The 15365-nt window shown below is 44.1% G+C and overlaps 1 protein-coding gene and 1 pseudogene across 1 annotated transcript in view; one reads left to right on the top strand and one right to left on the bottom strand.

Annotated features, from left to right (window-relative positions):
* GATA6 (GATA binding protein 6) overlaps positions 1-15365 on the top strand; it is a 136174-nt gene that overhangs the window by 41604 nt on the left and 79205 nt on the right. The gene's annotated exons all lie outside the window — the stretch shown is intronic.
* Positions 11552-13758, bottom strand: LOC123853264 (ATP synthase subunit g, mitochondrial-like; annotated as a pseudogene).

Here is a 15365-nt window from a genome sequence, read left to right as displayed (position 1 = left end):
GTGTCTTTTTATCACTGATGTGATGATATCATTCATCTAGTCAGTGCTTGAGAGGTGTTTTTAGATTAAAAAATATTTTTAAAAAGTATGTCTCATTAAAAAGACATGTACCCGCACAAGCTCGAGGGTAACGATAGGCAGACTCACCCTCTGTATTAGCTTTCTTGAAATTTAGGGGACTGTAGAGTATACTGGAAAGAACCAAGGCTTTGGAAGAAGACAGATCTTAACTTAAACCCTGCGTTTCCACTTACCAGCTGTGCGAACTTGGTCATAGTATTTAACTTCCCTGGGCCTCCGTTTACACTCGCCTGCAAAGTGAGAGTAACGGGATATCTTCTGGGGTTGTTGGAAAATTAAATAAAATGCTATATGTGAACTGCCAAGCATAATACTTGACATGGAGGAACCTTGAAATAAAGATGAGCCCCTTGGCCTTCCCCTCAGTTGTTTCTGAAGTTCTGGAACCCAATGGTGCCACTAATAAGTGTGAGACAAGAGGGTAACTTTCAGGGGTGTGGAAGTACACAACCCCAAGACCCCACATCAGGGTGTGGTTACCATCTGAGTCTATCAAATGAGAAAGGGGAGGGTTAGGCTGTGGAGTGCTTTGCTTTTTTAAAAACAGACAAGCTGTACTCTAGGAATGGGCTGTTCTTCCATTCTAGGAAATAGTGATTAATCATTACAGGAAATAGTTTTGTACTGTGTTTTTTTCCTCGAGTACCTTACCAATGAAAGTAATTAAGACTAGAAACTTCATTTGAGAACAATTTTGGGAGAAGTCACAATGGAGATGGGCATCCCAGGATTGGAATTGACCTCCTAAGAGTTATTTAATCCTATCATGGTTTTTATTTATTTATTTATTTATTTATTTATTTATTTATTTATTTATTTATTTATTTTCCCAGAGAGAGACACAGCGAGAGAGGGAACACAAGCAGGGGAAGTGGGAGAGGGAGAAGCAGGCTTCCCGCCGAGCAGGGAGCCCGATGCGGGGCTCCATCCCAGGACCCTGGGATCATGACCTGAGCCGAAGGCGGACGCTTAACCGCTTAACCGACCGAGCCACCCAGTCACCCCCTATCATAGTTTTAATCCCTGTCATGATGTCTCCAAGGCCACAATGGGCTTGTATATTGAAAAATAAATTTGTTCAATGCTACTTCATAGCAAAAGACTTAGAATACCATCAGCAATAGGAATAATGGCAAATAATAACTAACTAAAAACGGGCCTCTATGGGTTGCTGGAGAAAAGCTTCCTTCCAGCTGGGGAAGATGGGGAAGGTTGCTTCTGGAACCCGAGGCTGCCTGTGCGGCCCTCCAGCAGGGGTGAGTCCAAGGGTCTGAGCGTTTTCCTTCCAGCATTTGTGCCTGAGCAAGACACACTCACCCTCTAGTTGCACCTGGTTTCATTCAAGCTCTAAGTTGCTGTTAATTACCATTGACAAGTTTCTTTCAACTGTTCTCCTCTTCAAAGAAGATAAATTGTTCACTTTACTACATTCTGAATGGGATTTTTTTTTCCTGAATGGGATTTTTCATTGACACTCCCCAAATGGCTGCAGTTGGGAGTTGGTGTCCCGTGTACCATTAGAATCATGGCTGCTTTGGGTTGGTTACTGAAAACCAGTCAGGTCAACACGGCCGGCCACTTGCTTCAATTCCACTTTCACGTGGAGCACACAAAGCTGTTTCCGGCAGGGCTGATTATAACCTGGGGCCAAGGATCTGGGGCTCCTTGCTCTTCTTTTCCAAAGTAGAAAGGCAAGCTCGCTTTTCCCTGCAGTGGACGCTTCCCTAGGCCTCGAGCCCAAGCGGTTCTATCCAAACTGATGGCTGCCATTTATTTATGGTGAGAGAAAGAATGAGAAAAGAGAGAGAAATAGCACTAAAGATGCCTTGAATGAACTGTTTCTGTAGAGTCTGCGCCCTTTGGCGTCCCTTCGGGTGCTGGGCTGGGCTCCGAGAGGCTGAGTTGGTGGCCCTTCAGTCCATCAGCTAGCTTCCAATCTCTCGCCTGGGACAGGTGTGCCCTCAGGAGGGAGTCTTCTGTCCCACCGACCTGATGTTCTCTCCTTCCAGGCGGTGGAGGGCAGGGGGCCTGTGGCTCAGCCTCACCCCTGCACGCACAAAGACGGAGACTGGCCTGAGTCCTGTTCACAAATTCTCTTCTTCAAGATTTGCTGCTCACATTCCAGCAGAGTCCGGAAACAGGAAGCCACACAGAGGAAAGAAGTACAGAGGGAGAGACTTTACAGAGAAAAGATAAACTCTCAAATCTCATCCACTAATTGGCTCATTCTGTTAACTTCAGGTAGAGTAGGCAGTGGGAATAGAGAAGACTTTAATTAAATGTTTTTGTTTTAATGAAATATATAACCCAAAGAGCATATGTATCTGCATATACTCAGTTCAAAGAATAATCATGAGATACCCGGGGACCCACCACCCAGCTTAAGAAATAAAACATTACCAGTATTTTTTCATCCCTGTGGGGCTCCAGGAACTGAATCCACCATACGTTTACATTTAAATATTGTCAGATTATCACCTCTTTGGGCATTCTCCAGATAAGAATGGGTTTTATTTTATTTTATTTTATTTTTTTCAAGTAAGCTCTACTCCCACAGTGGGGCTTGAGCTCACAACCCTGAGATCACAAGTAACATGTTCTAGGACTGAGCCAGCCAGGCAGCCCAGATAAGAACTGGTTTTAATGATTTGAAGGATTCCCGACTTCTGCCAAATCTTTTCATTAGCCTCTCCCCCACCCTAGCTACCATTAGAGAGTTTCCCCAATCTATGTCTGCAAAACAAAACAAAACAAAAAACAAAAACAGGTTGATAATCCATCTAGGGAGACCATTTCTATGAGTAACATCACTTAGCTACCTGACTCTCCCTAAAGTCTGCAGATATTAGAGCTAGGAATCCTACAGACTTAAGGAAGAAGCAGATGCCTTTCTTTCAGGGTAGGGGGATGGAAGGAGAGGTTGCAAGTAGATTTTCCTCTCTGTATTTTATTTATTTATTTATTTATTTTTAAAAGATTTTATTTATTTGACAGAGACAGAGATAGCGAGAGCAGGAACACAAGCAGCGCGAGTGGGAGAGGGAGAAGCAGGCTTCCTGCCGAGCAGGGAGCCCGATGTGGGACTCGATCCCAGGACCCTGGGATCATGACCTGAGCTGAAGGCAGACGCTTAATGACTGAGCCACCCAGGCGCCCCTGTATTTTATTTTTTTTTAAAAGATTTTATTTATTTATTTGACAGAGAGACACACAGCAAAAGAGGGAACACAAGCAGGGGAAGTGGGAGAGGGAGGAGCAGGCTTCCCGCTGAGCAGGGAGCCCGATGCGGTGCGGGGCTCAGTCCCAGGACCCTGGGATCATGACCCGAGCCAAAGGCAGACACTTAAGGAGTGAGCCACCCAGGTGCCCCTGGATTTTCCTCTCTTTAATACACAGTCATTTAGCTTGCAGCCAAGATCACTTTTCTTTGGCCTTTTCCCAAGGGATACTGTAGAATGGTATCGTATGTTCTGTGTGGGCCATTTCAGAGGGATACTATTGAATGATATCATAATGTTCTGTATGGCCAACCTCAGGAACTGCAAGCTGGGTGGATGGATGGTGCAGGTAGGTCTGATCATATTAAGACAGACATGGCTGAGAAGCCATTCTGAGTAGTCTACTTGCCTCTGAAGGTCAAGAAGCTTCTCCCATTGCTCATCACTCACAAGCAGGCTGTAATGATTTTGTCACCCACATCATTTTCTGGGTGACACCGGATACTGTTCCTAGGATATTTAGGTGCCCTCCACCCCATTCCTATAGCACAGACTGATGGACTGAACCTGGACACACTTTAGCTGTCCTAACTTCAGCTGTATCCTCCACGGGGCTTTGAGAATGATCTGGATGTGAGACCCAGACAGACCTAAATCTGTATTCCTTGGTCTTGTTTCAGAGAGACTTTTCCTTTTTTTTTTTTTTTTTAGTCTCCTTCCCAGAATCCCATGACCTTACACTACCAGGTGGAGCTTCTTGGTCCTGGACCCAGAGGAACTTTTGGTCTTGGGGCTTTTTTGGGGGTGGGCAGGGTGGGGGGAGAGGATATTTTTGAATTTGGTGTTACCATTGATGGGCAGAGTCCAGGCAAAGGAAGAAACTCCTTCTTACTACCCTCATGAAAATTCAGGCCACTGTGCAGAAGTTTAGTCCTGAGAGCCTTAGAGCCTGAGGGTGGGACCTTGTCCTGAGTCTCCTGCAGTTTGTAGAGGACCTCAGACCCATCTCCTGCAGTTTGTAGAGGATCCCTGACCAGAGGCTGAGGTCACTAGTGAGTCAGGTAGAGACTAAATTACCAGCTAAGAGCAGGTGATCTTGACCTAGGGCCTGCAAATACTTGGACTTATTTGAAAAAAATATATGTATGTAGGTATGTACATTTTCCTGGGAATGAAAATTCCCTCCTCTTCCTTCTCAGAGGCACCTGTGACTCAAAGTAGATTAAGAAATCAGTGATCACTTCGGGTTGCTCATTTGCAATAAAATGAGAAAAATAGGAGCTGTAATTGAATTTTTCATAAACCTAAAATTATAAGAATGCCCTTTATTCTGGGATTCTGTCCATTCTATTCTTTTTGGCGTTGAAATGTTTTTGTCCTTTTATGGGATAGTGGTGATATGAATGATAATGACTACAGGAAAAAGTTCTTTCTTGACAAAGTCAAAAGTTGCTAACACCCCCAATTATGATTTCTTTTTCCTTTTTCTGACCGGTGAATTCCCACATCTTGGGAATCACTAATAGAGCCTTGCTGTTATACCTGTATATGGTTTCAGAGCGTGCTGTTGTGTATCACTCTCCCCCATCTGTCCCCTGTATGCGAGAGTTGCCTTTTACTAGGTGCACAGCTGTCTTAAAGAAAGGATTAAAAGGTAAACTGAGGCATGTTAAAAATTTTAAGACTTTATTTGAACAAAAATCGATTGGAACTGGGCCACAACAAATCGGAAGTGGCTAAGAGTGCTCCTAAAGTCTTAGGGCAAGAATTTTATAGGGGAGATGCAGAAGCAAAGCAAGGAAATTATTTGATTGGTTAAAGCTTAAGTGGTTGCCTTGTGTGGAAACCCTGCTTGGCCATTTGTGATTGGTTGCCCAGGTTTGGATTTGTTAAACTTGAGGCATTCCAGGCTTTGGGATTGGTTTGCTTGCGGAGGCTATTAAGGTGTTGGAATCACCTCAGTCTAATGGCCTTCTCCTCTAATTAATTTAGCCTATTCAAACCCAATTTCTTCTGGTTCTAAGAAAATGTAACTGTCACTTTGGGAAAATAACCTGATCTTCCTGGGCCTTAATTTTCTTACTAAAATCAGAGAGTTGGGCTGGTACCTCTCAAAATTTTGTCCAAATCTAACACTATGTAATTCACATGAATACGTGTGAGGTCAGGGGCGAAAGGTTGATATACAGACCAGGGCCTTGAGGGAAAAGGGTAGAGAGAAAACTCTTTTGATTTTTCACAAAAACCACAGTGCGAAAAAAACCCGGGGGGATCTATTTTAAAATTCTGGGTTACATGATTCTTTTAACTCATATGCTAATCTGGTTTTATGAGGTGTTCTTAGTGAGATTGTATAGCTTTTGTCTAAAAGGGGTTAATATGCTTTTTATACAAAGATGGGTAAAGCAGAACTGATCAAAACAGATATAACGGGCGCCTGGGTGGCTCAGTCGGTTAGGCGTCCGACTCTTGATTTCAGCTCAGGTCATGATCTCAGAGTCCTGAGATCGAGTCCCAGGTTGGGCTCTGCGCTCAGTGCCAGTCCGCTTGAGTTCTCTCTCCCTCTGTCCCTCCCCCTGCTTGCGAGCACTTTCTCTCTAAATAAATAAGCAAATAAAATCTTAAAAAAAAAAAGCAGATATAACACTGATACAAGCAATGAAAACAACATAATGGTAATTACTGCTCAGTTCATTGGGTGCCAGCTCTAACTGAACTTTGCAGTCATTACCTCATAAAATCCTGCAGGGTAAGTTTGATCATCTCATTTTTATAGATCCAATCATTGGCTGGCCAGCCAGGAAGCGGCGAAAGCGGCAAAGCTGTGATCCAAACCCAAATACACTTAACTTGAAAGCTCCCAACCCTTTTAACACACCTCAAATTCAGTTTCTCTTCTCAAGGTGGGGTCCAATGTCCAGGAGCATGGATATCACCTAGGAGCTTGTTGGAGCATCTTGGGCCCCCCGCCACCCCATTCAAGCAAAATCTGGATTTAACAAAACTCTTAGGGTTATATATTCATGGGAAAGTTTGAGAGTCACTGGCTTAGACAACTTGATTTTTTAAAAAACTTGTCCTACATATTAATACACATCAAGTGGTCCCTTGCTTGATGGTTGAAGGAAAGCCTTCTACTAAGGATGTGAGAGACCTTCTACTAATGATTCTTCTGTTTTTGGAGCCCGGAGTCCTTGTTTACTGACTGGTTTGTGAATTTCTGATCTCCTCCTGCCTATTTACTTCCTTGAAAACTGAATATATCATAGAATGCACAACACCAAGAGTGAATCCTGTTGTAAACTGTGGACTCTAGGTGATGAGGAAGTTCGCGGGGACTCTAGGTGATGAGGAAGTTCGTGGACTGTAACAAATGTGCCATTCCAGCATGGCTGTCCATCGTGGGGGCGGTTGGGGGAGAGGGAGTATACTGGAACTCTCTGTACTTTCTCAATTTTGCCGTGAACCCAAAACTGCTCTAAAAATATATATTAAAACAAAACAAAACAAAACAAAACAAAACAATACAATTGAATATGTGAGCTTGTAGGCCTTGCCAAAGATGGGACGGCCAGAAAGATAAAGCCTGTTAGATTCTTTTTTTATCCATTTGGATAAAAGGTGCTTTTGAAAGAGAGGGTTTTGTCAAGTGCCATGATCTCATCATCTGGCAACACCGGTGGGAGAGGAGCCAAGGGAAACCCAGGGCGTTGACGTGTGGGTGACTCAGGGGCCCACACCGCTGACAGTGAGCAGCCCCTGGTTTGGAGTTGGTGGGAGGGGGCAGGGGACGTGCTGTTCCTTTTTGGATTGTGCTGATCAGTCATGAGAGCCTGGAGGCTCCCACCTTGGGCTTTTGCCTGCCCAGAAGTGCCAGGCGCTGGCTTTTGCTTCTCTCTGTTGTTTTGGGCTGTGTTTCCCCCTTTGTTCTTCCATAGATGGTTGTGATCTGCGGTGGCTCTTTCAAGGGCTGTGCTGATACTGGGGAGCCCTGGATCTCAGTGTACAGACGTTCCAGCCCCCTCCCCAAGCTGTGCCCTCACTGGCAGCTTCGAGGGGCAATGAACATGCCCGAAACACAGCCTTTTATGTGTTTTGCTTGTGAGGTTTTTGTTTGTTTGTTTGTTTGTTTGTTTGGTTTATTTAATAATATTACTAGCCTGTGTATAAAGCTTTTTAAAACTTTTCATTCCTGTACCTCATTTGATTCTTATGATGGCATCTGGTAAACGGATGGGTGAATGATGGGGGTAGAGAGGCCGTAGGCTTGTCTTCCTGACTGCAGAAAAATTCAGTGAGCGAAGTGACTTGCCTCAGCTCAGTGCCACAGGGCGACGTGGGTAACACGGACCATGGTTCCGGGACTCTTTCCCATCCCAATGTTTCAGGGGTCTCACTCACGCTACTTAAGTACTAACGAGGTCAGCAAAATAGGTGATACTTTTCTTGGTAGCCACTGAGGGAGAAAATTAACCTTGTGTATTTGCATTTGTGCGATTTTCCCCGAAGTTAGCACTTTCTCAGGAGATTTAGGACCCGGGTAGAAAACAATAGGCAAAATGATTCTTTAAGAGGACTTCGCCCCCACCGCCCCCCATTTGTCTGTGCTGTTGTGGCTAAGCACTTAACCAAGCCTTTCTTATTTTTATCCATAGTGCTACATTTTAAGAAACAAACTACACAGGAAAACAAAGCTGAGTGAAATGGCTCGGCTCTGCTGAGGGATGCCCAGCCCAGGTCACATCTGAGCAGCGAGGAAACCATGGCTCATGAGGAGCCACGATGCCCTCAGGGATGCCGGGCTGTTGCTGACAACGGGTTATCAGAATTGCAGGCAAATGGTCCAAGTGGCTGTTTAGTGTCTTTGGCTTTCACAGCTTCCATTCCAAGCCAGTAACTCCCTTAGGCCCCCCAGTGACCTGTGTTACATACTTCAGGTGCCCCCACCCCACCTCTCCAGGTGGCTCTTTCACCAGCAAATGTGAGAAACGACTCATTAGCACCCCTCCACCTGCTGACGCAGTGTAGGTTATAGGTGGATGTTTAAAAAGAACAGCTCTCATCCCATTCTGCTCCCTCGGAGATACTTGGATTAACACTGGAAGGATGTTTCCATTAATGAAAACACCATAGCACTGTAGAGTTTTAAACTGGAAAGGTGCATGTAAAAACAACGCTAACAAAGTTTGGAAAAAATTGTAAAAACCTATAATGCTACTATCTTAATGTGACTGCGGTACTTTTTTTTGTATTTGCATTTTTCCTAGTCTTTGTCCACGTATACGTTTGTTGGGCATTGTGGCAGGTTCATTGTAACATACCAGTTTGGTGTCTTCTCCTGATACTAACCACGTATATTCTCCATGTTTATATACTGTCTTAATAATGACCTTTTCCACAACGTGTCTGCACAATACTGACCACACGGACACCCTCCATGTACTAAGCCATCTCTTTGATGGACATTTTGATTGTCTCTAGTTTTTCTGTTATTGAAATGACGAGGAACATTCTGGTGTGTAGAAACTTTGTCCTCTTTGAAAATGTTTCTTCTAGGAAATAACAGCAGTGACAATTGAAAAAAGGTTGCTGGAAAAATGGTTCCTGTCTTCTGCTGCTGTCGCCACGGAAGGGGACCCTCAGTGCTTTTGAGCCATCTCACAGGGGCTGCTCGCTGCAATACCTTCCCAGTCCCTTTAAAACATCCCTCAGAGGAGGGGGCTCCTGGGTAGCTTAGGCAGTTGAGCATTAGACTGTTGGTTTCCACTCAGGTTATGATCTCAGGGTTGTGAGATCGAGCCCCGAGTCAGGCTCCGTGCTTAGCGAGGAGTCTGCTTAAGACTCTCCCCCTCGGCCCTTCCTCCCGCCAAATAAATAAATAAACCTTTAAAAAAAAAATTATCCCGCCTTGGTTCCTACTTATGCTTCTGCCTTCTTTTCCTCCTGGTCCTTTCCCCAGCCATCTTTCCTCCTCCCCAACCCACCCCTCAGACTCTCTGTGAATATCCATTGCTCCATTCCCCAGAAGGGTCTCCTCTGAGTGATCCATTCTTCTCTCCTGTCCTGGCTCCTCTTTGAAGAACTGCCCTCCGAGAGATGGAGAGGGAAGGAGAACAGCTCACATTTGAATCTTATCAGCCCCTTGATCTGATGTCTTGTCTGAACATTGTTTCTTGTCCTGCTTGTGTCACAAGCCCTCCAGGCAAGGGCCATGCCTCTGCATGCACAGTGTCACTGTAAGGTGTTTAGGGCCGGAAGGTGTGAGGATGTTCTCGGAGGTAGGACCTGTGCTAGAGGTGAATGGGGCTTCCTGGGAAGACCACTAAGGAAAAGGTCTTCCCAAGAAGGGGGTGATTCCGAGCTTTCACCAACGTGTTCAGAGGAGAGTCTGGGGTTTCTGCTACTGGGAGATACTGCCATGCAAGTAGGCACTTGGATGGGGTGCTGTGCACCTGGACCACACTTCATGGTGCGTTTTGTGGCCCAAGTTAAATTCAGGGCTCAGGGCCTTAGACGAGGGAGTGACACAAAAACACGGCTGAGATACTCCTTCGGTGACATTGAGCAATGGGACTGGAACTCCTCAACAGTTGCTGTGTTTTAATATTTGAAATTTCTGAATGGAGGGCAGAGGATGTTTCAGGTATAAGAATACCTTGTTGGGACTGTCCATTCTCCGTGACATCAACAGAGCGTAAACGGTTATCCTTTTTGACTTTATTCTAAGATATTAGGGCTATATACCTAACCTCCCTTGCTGATTTCAGCTAAGGTCTTTCATTAGTTAAATAGGAATTACAAACAGGATAGAAATCAAAATCCTATGGGGTCACGGCCTTTCACATCAGGTTTTCAAACAACACAGATGAGTAGAATGTTTCTACAAATGGGTGCTTTTTAATGCAGAATCTGTCTTTGGATTTGAAATGTGTTGATGGTTATGAATTTATGAATTTTTTAAATACAAATTGCATAGGAAGGATACCTAGAACTCTGTTTACATATTGTTGGATAGCTTGGCAAGCACGTCAATATTACATTTCTCTCAAGTCTCATAACAACCTGTGAAGTAGATGTAGGTCTACTTCTTTTTATAGACGTGGACAGGGAGGCAAACGAGGGTGAGGGATTCAAGGCAATAAGTTGCTGGATCAGAATTTAAACTCAGCATTATGTATTTGTCTAGGGTCATGCTGTCTCTTGGATATGGAAAATAATGGTAATTTCTGGTGCAACCTCATCCTTTTTCTGTCTTTATTTCAGTGATTTGCCCTCATCATCTCTTCTTACTGCCTGCCTCGTGGGCATTCTTGTGTTGTTAAAATTCCAGAGAACTCATTGGACTTTGTATTAGTGAAATAGTCAATACCTGCAGCCCACAAATGGCAGCCTCAGGGACTTTCAGGAAACAGAACTGAAGAGGGGAGGAAAGGGGAGCCCAGTCAGCTGAAAGCATCCGTTAGACACCATGTGAAGCCCACATGATGCGTTTAAACAGAGTAGTTCCAACGTGTCACTTGGAGAGTTGGCACTACGAAGTCATTTTTGGAATGCTAGAACTGCCCCAGAAATACCGCAGGTCGTGCTGCCCTGAGAATGCTAATTGGAATCTCCAGATTTGGGTTCTCCTTGATACACATTTTGGTGCCCTACCAGGAGCGAACATTTTTTTCGACTGCTAATAGATAATCCATAAGTGTTCAAATTACCTTTTAATCAAATTACATGAATGGCCTACATACATCTTTAGAGTCTCTTGGTACATCCACTATTACTACTGTGTGACTTTGGGAAAGTGACTTTATCTCTCTGTGCTTCATTTATGAAATGGAGATGGTACTAGTCTCTACAACGTATGTGTACGTATGTGGATTTATTTATTTTTTATTATTCTTTTTCTTTTTTTTAAATTTTATTTAAATTCAATAACCAACATATAGTACATCATTAGTTTTTGATGTAGAGTTCAATGATTCATTAGTTGTGTATAACACCCAGTGCTCATCACAACCTGTGCCCTCCCTAAATGCCCATCACCCAGTTACCCCATCCCCCCACCCACATCCCCTCCAGCAGCCCTCAGTTTGTTTCCTGGGGTCACGAGTCTCTCATGGTTCTCTCCCTCTTTGATTGATTATTATTATTATTTTTTGATACATTATCTTCTTTTATTCAAATACCAGTCTGATCACACATGGTTCAAGAACACTCAAATAATAAGCCACATATAAATAGGTGTTAAAGATTGGTCTTCAAACATTATAGCCAATGGTGCCACTTGCCTATGATCTCGCCGACATAAAACCACATTCACAGCTCGGTGGCCACCAAGCCATTCAGCAGAGCTTCCTTAACTGTGAGCTGTTTGAAGCTACCAATGTGAGCACTCTTGACTATTCTTTTCAAGCTCTGAATAGCTGTAGGGATCTCAGCAGGGGTTGGAGGAACCAGCTCAGCCTTGGCATCGTGCCACAATGTGGCCAGTCGAGGCTTTGAGTAAGTCACAGCAGCATTCAGCAGCGCCGGGCCGTCTCCGTGAGGTTACGGACAAACTGGCCATGGTTCCGAGCTGGAAGGTCCTCTGATGGATTATCTTTAAATGAGAGCCCTAGTGAGGGCTCAGCAAATGTTAGCTGTTATTATTATGATTAGTGTTAGTATTAAGGCTAACTTTTCTTCAACCGTGTTACAGATACTAGGTGTGCTCTTCAATTGGTAATGAGTACATCTCTTTTTTCATTTTTAAAAATTGTGGTAAAATATGCATAACATAAAATTTACCATCTTAATCCTTTTTTTAAAAATTTTTTTAAGATTATTTATTTATTTATTTGAGAGAGAGAGAATGAGAGACAGAGAGCACGAGAGGGAAGAGGGTCAGAGGGAGAAGCAGACTCCCCGCTGAGCAGGGAGCCTGATGCGGGACTCGATCCCGGGACTCCAGGATCATGACCTGAGCCGAAGGCAGTCGCTTAACCAACTGAGCCACCCAGGCGCCCTCATCTTAATCCTTTTTAAGTGCACAGATCTGTGGCTTAAGTCTCTTCACACTGTTGTGCAGAATATGTTATTTTAAGTGGGGAGTGGACCAGGGAAGGCATGGTTGTGGATGGGTGTGGGGGCTGTGTTTGCAGCATTCAGAGTCCTGCTCTGGGTACAGCCCAGTGCGGGAAGCGAGCAGGGTGACTAGGCCATACAGAGGAGAGGCAGGCAATCGTTGTCCAACTGTTCTGTGAGCAACTGAGAGGCTGACACTCAAATATTTATGTCGTGTCATCGCTCCACTTTGTTTTTATCCACTTCACGGGCTTCATTTGCTCAATCAGTTCTTTGATCCTGGGAAGTAAAGACCTGGGTTCAGATCCACTTTGCGGACGTCATTTGTTTGAAATGTCAGCAAATTAGTGGCTAAGAGAACATTTACAAGTGCAGTGTGCCACAATTCAGAGGTTCATGACTCAGGTCTTAATCTAGACATCTGGATTAAACGTGGGACTGAACTCAGTCATCTTACTGCATTCTTTGAAATGGACAAGGCCAGAAGTTTAGAAGATCAATTTCTGAAGGTCATAAGGATGTGAGAATAAACAGACTTAACGTAAAAATGGCAAGTCCATACCCCTAGCTCCCTGAGATTGTTTCTTGAATTTGTTGGTTGTAGAATTTACTGGAATTCTACTTAAAATGATCTCATCCTCCCCCAGAACAGGTTTATTGTGAGGAGTTTCTAACGTGTAACTTTTCAGGTAAGTGCCTGTTATCCCTAATGCTGAATTTGTTATTTAGCTCTTCTGCGCCTGTTTAGCTTACCGGTGTCAAAAAGACATAAGCTTTTAAATACATGGGGAGAGAGAGAGAGGTCTTAGGTTGGCCGACTGGAAACAAAGAGCATCATTGTCTCCAAGGTGGCTACCCTAGTTGTTACTTAGAGCTCACAAAGAGAATATTGGCAACCTAAAGGTTCCAGGAGAGCACACCTAGGGGCAACCACCTACAGATTATTATTTTATTTTTCAGCTTTATTGAGATGTAATTGACATGTAACATTGTGTATGTTTAAGATGTACAACTGCAGTGATCTGCGTGGATATTGCAAAATGATCACCACAATAAGGTTAGTTAACACTTTCGTCCCCTCACATAGTTACAATGTTTGTGTGTTGAGAACTTCGAAAATCTACTCTCCCTTAGCAGCTTTCAAATACACAACACAGTGCTGTTATAACTATAGTCACAATCTGGTGTGGTATATCCCCAGGACCTGTTCATCTTCCACCTGGAAGTGTGTTCCCTTTGACCACTTTTGCCCGTTTTCTGCCCTGTTCCTCAGCCCATGTCCCTGGCAACCACCAGTTTTTGTGAGTTAATTTTTTTAGACTCCGCATAAAAATGAGATCATACCTGACTTGTCTTTCTCTGTCTGACTTATTTCACTTAGCATGATGCCCTCAAAGTTCATCTGTGTTGTCACAAATGGCAGGATTTCCTTGTTTTTTTTTTTAATGGCTGGATAATATTTCTTTATTATTTCCTTTATCCATGCAGTCAGTGGACACTTAGGTTGTTTCCATGTCTTAGCTATTGTAAATAATGCCACAGTGAACACGGGAGTGCAGATATCTCTTCAAGATAGCAATTTTATTTCCTTCAGATAGATATCCAGAAGTGGAATTGCTGGATGGTATGATAATTCTATTTTTAATTTTTAGAGAAAACTTCATACTATTTTCCATGGTGGTTGTGCCAGTTTATATTCCTACTACTGGGGCACAAGGGTTCCCTTTACTCCCTGTCCTCACCAACACTTGTTATCTCTTGTCTTTTTTGATATAAAGATTTTAATTTAGCCATCCATCCACCCAGAAAGCATTGAATATGCTCACAGACACTGGGAATTTTCAGGAGGGGGAATCCCATGTAGCGTTTTCTCGTGTAGTCTAACTGTGGAACCCTAAGTAATCTGTGGAGCAACGTTTTGGAAACACTAAATAACGAACTGTGCAGTGCCCTTGAATTCCCTTTGGTGCCTCTTCTATAACCCTAACCTGATGAACCTTTATATCTCCTAGGGAAGGGGGCGCCTGGGTGGCTCAGACGAATAAGCATCTGCCTTTGGCTCAGTTCATGATCCCAGGTTCCTGGGATCGAGCCCCGCATCTGGCTCCCTGCTTGGTGGGAAGCCTGCTTCTCCCTCTCTCTCTGCCTCTCCCCCTGCTTGTCAAATAAATAAATATATCTCCTGGGGTATTTTGCAAAGAGTAAGATTTGGGTAAGCAGTGGCTAGAATTTTTTAAATCCACAAGATTTTGTGAAAGCCCGTCTTTCTCCAGTGATTCGAGGCGTTGAAATTTTAGTTTGGATGAAAAGAATAGAGAAACAGGTATCTGAGAATGCCAGGCCTCCCCTCCTGCATTTTCTAGATAAACAAAAACTGCCACCTTCCTTTCATGCAGAGCCACCTGGCCTCTGGCCTCACACCTGGGATGTTTCATCTTTAAGTATCTGATTGACCTGCCTTTCCACTCTCTACCTCCTACTCCCAATTGGAATCCAGGGAGTTGTGAACGTACGTGTTTGGGGAGAAGGCAGGAATTGCAGTACCACCTGGAGGCTGGGCAGGCACACCCCTGCATGCCATGTTTATGTTTATGTGAAGGTGTAGAGGTCCTGGCTGGAAACTCATCTCTTGGGTTGGGTCTAAGAGGCTGTTGATGCCTGGGGAAATCAATCCCCAAGTTCCTGGGTCCCCAGCCTCCACCTCTCCCCGAGATCACTTCTCTCATCCCACCCTGGATGGGGTAAGGTCCTGATGGCAGGGGATCCTGAGGAAGAGGATGAGGAAAGCTATCTCCCTTCTGTAGTCCTTGAGGATCAAAGAGTCATAAGCATTTCCTCTGAAGAACACTGCTTCCTGACATGTTGCTTGTCTTGCGATCAGGTTTCTTAGCAGGAAGAAATAGCTTCTCCTTCCCTCCCACGAACATTCCAAGGTGTGGGGATGGTCATAGTTGAGAGATAGAGAATAGAGAATAAGACGAGAATGGCTTCCAGTCCCTTTCTGCCTGT

This window comes from Mirounga angustirostris, unplaced genomic scaffold (assembly GCF_029215605.1).
Source record: "Mirounga angustirostris isolate CCGP_5_RB_7025 unplaced genomic scaffold, mMirAng1.0.hap1 SCAF_14, whole genome shotgun sequence".
Taxonomy (NCBI): domain Eukaryota; kingdom Metazoa; phylum Chordata; class Mammalia; order Carnivora; family Phocidae; genus Mirounga; species Mirounga angustirostris.
The sequence above is the reverse complement of the archived record's forward strand: the minus strand, read 5'-3'. Positions and strand labels throughout refer to the sequence as shown.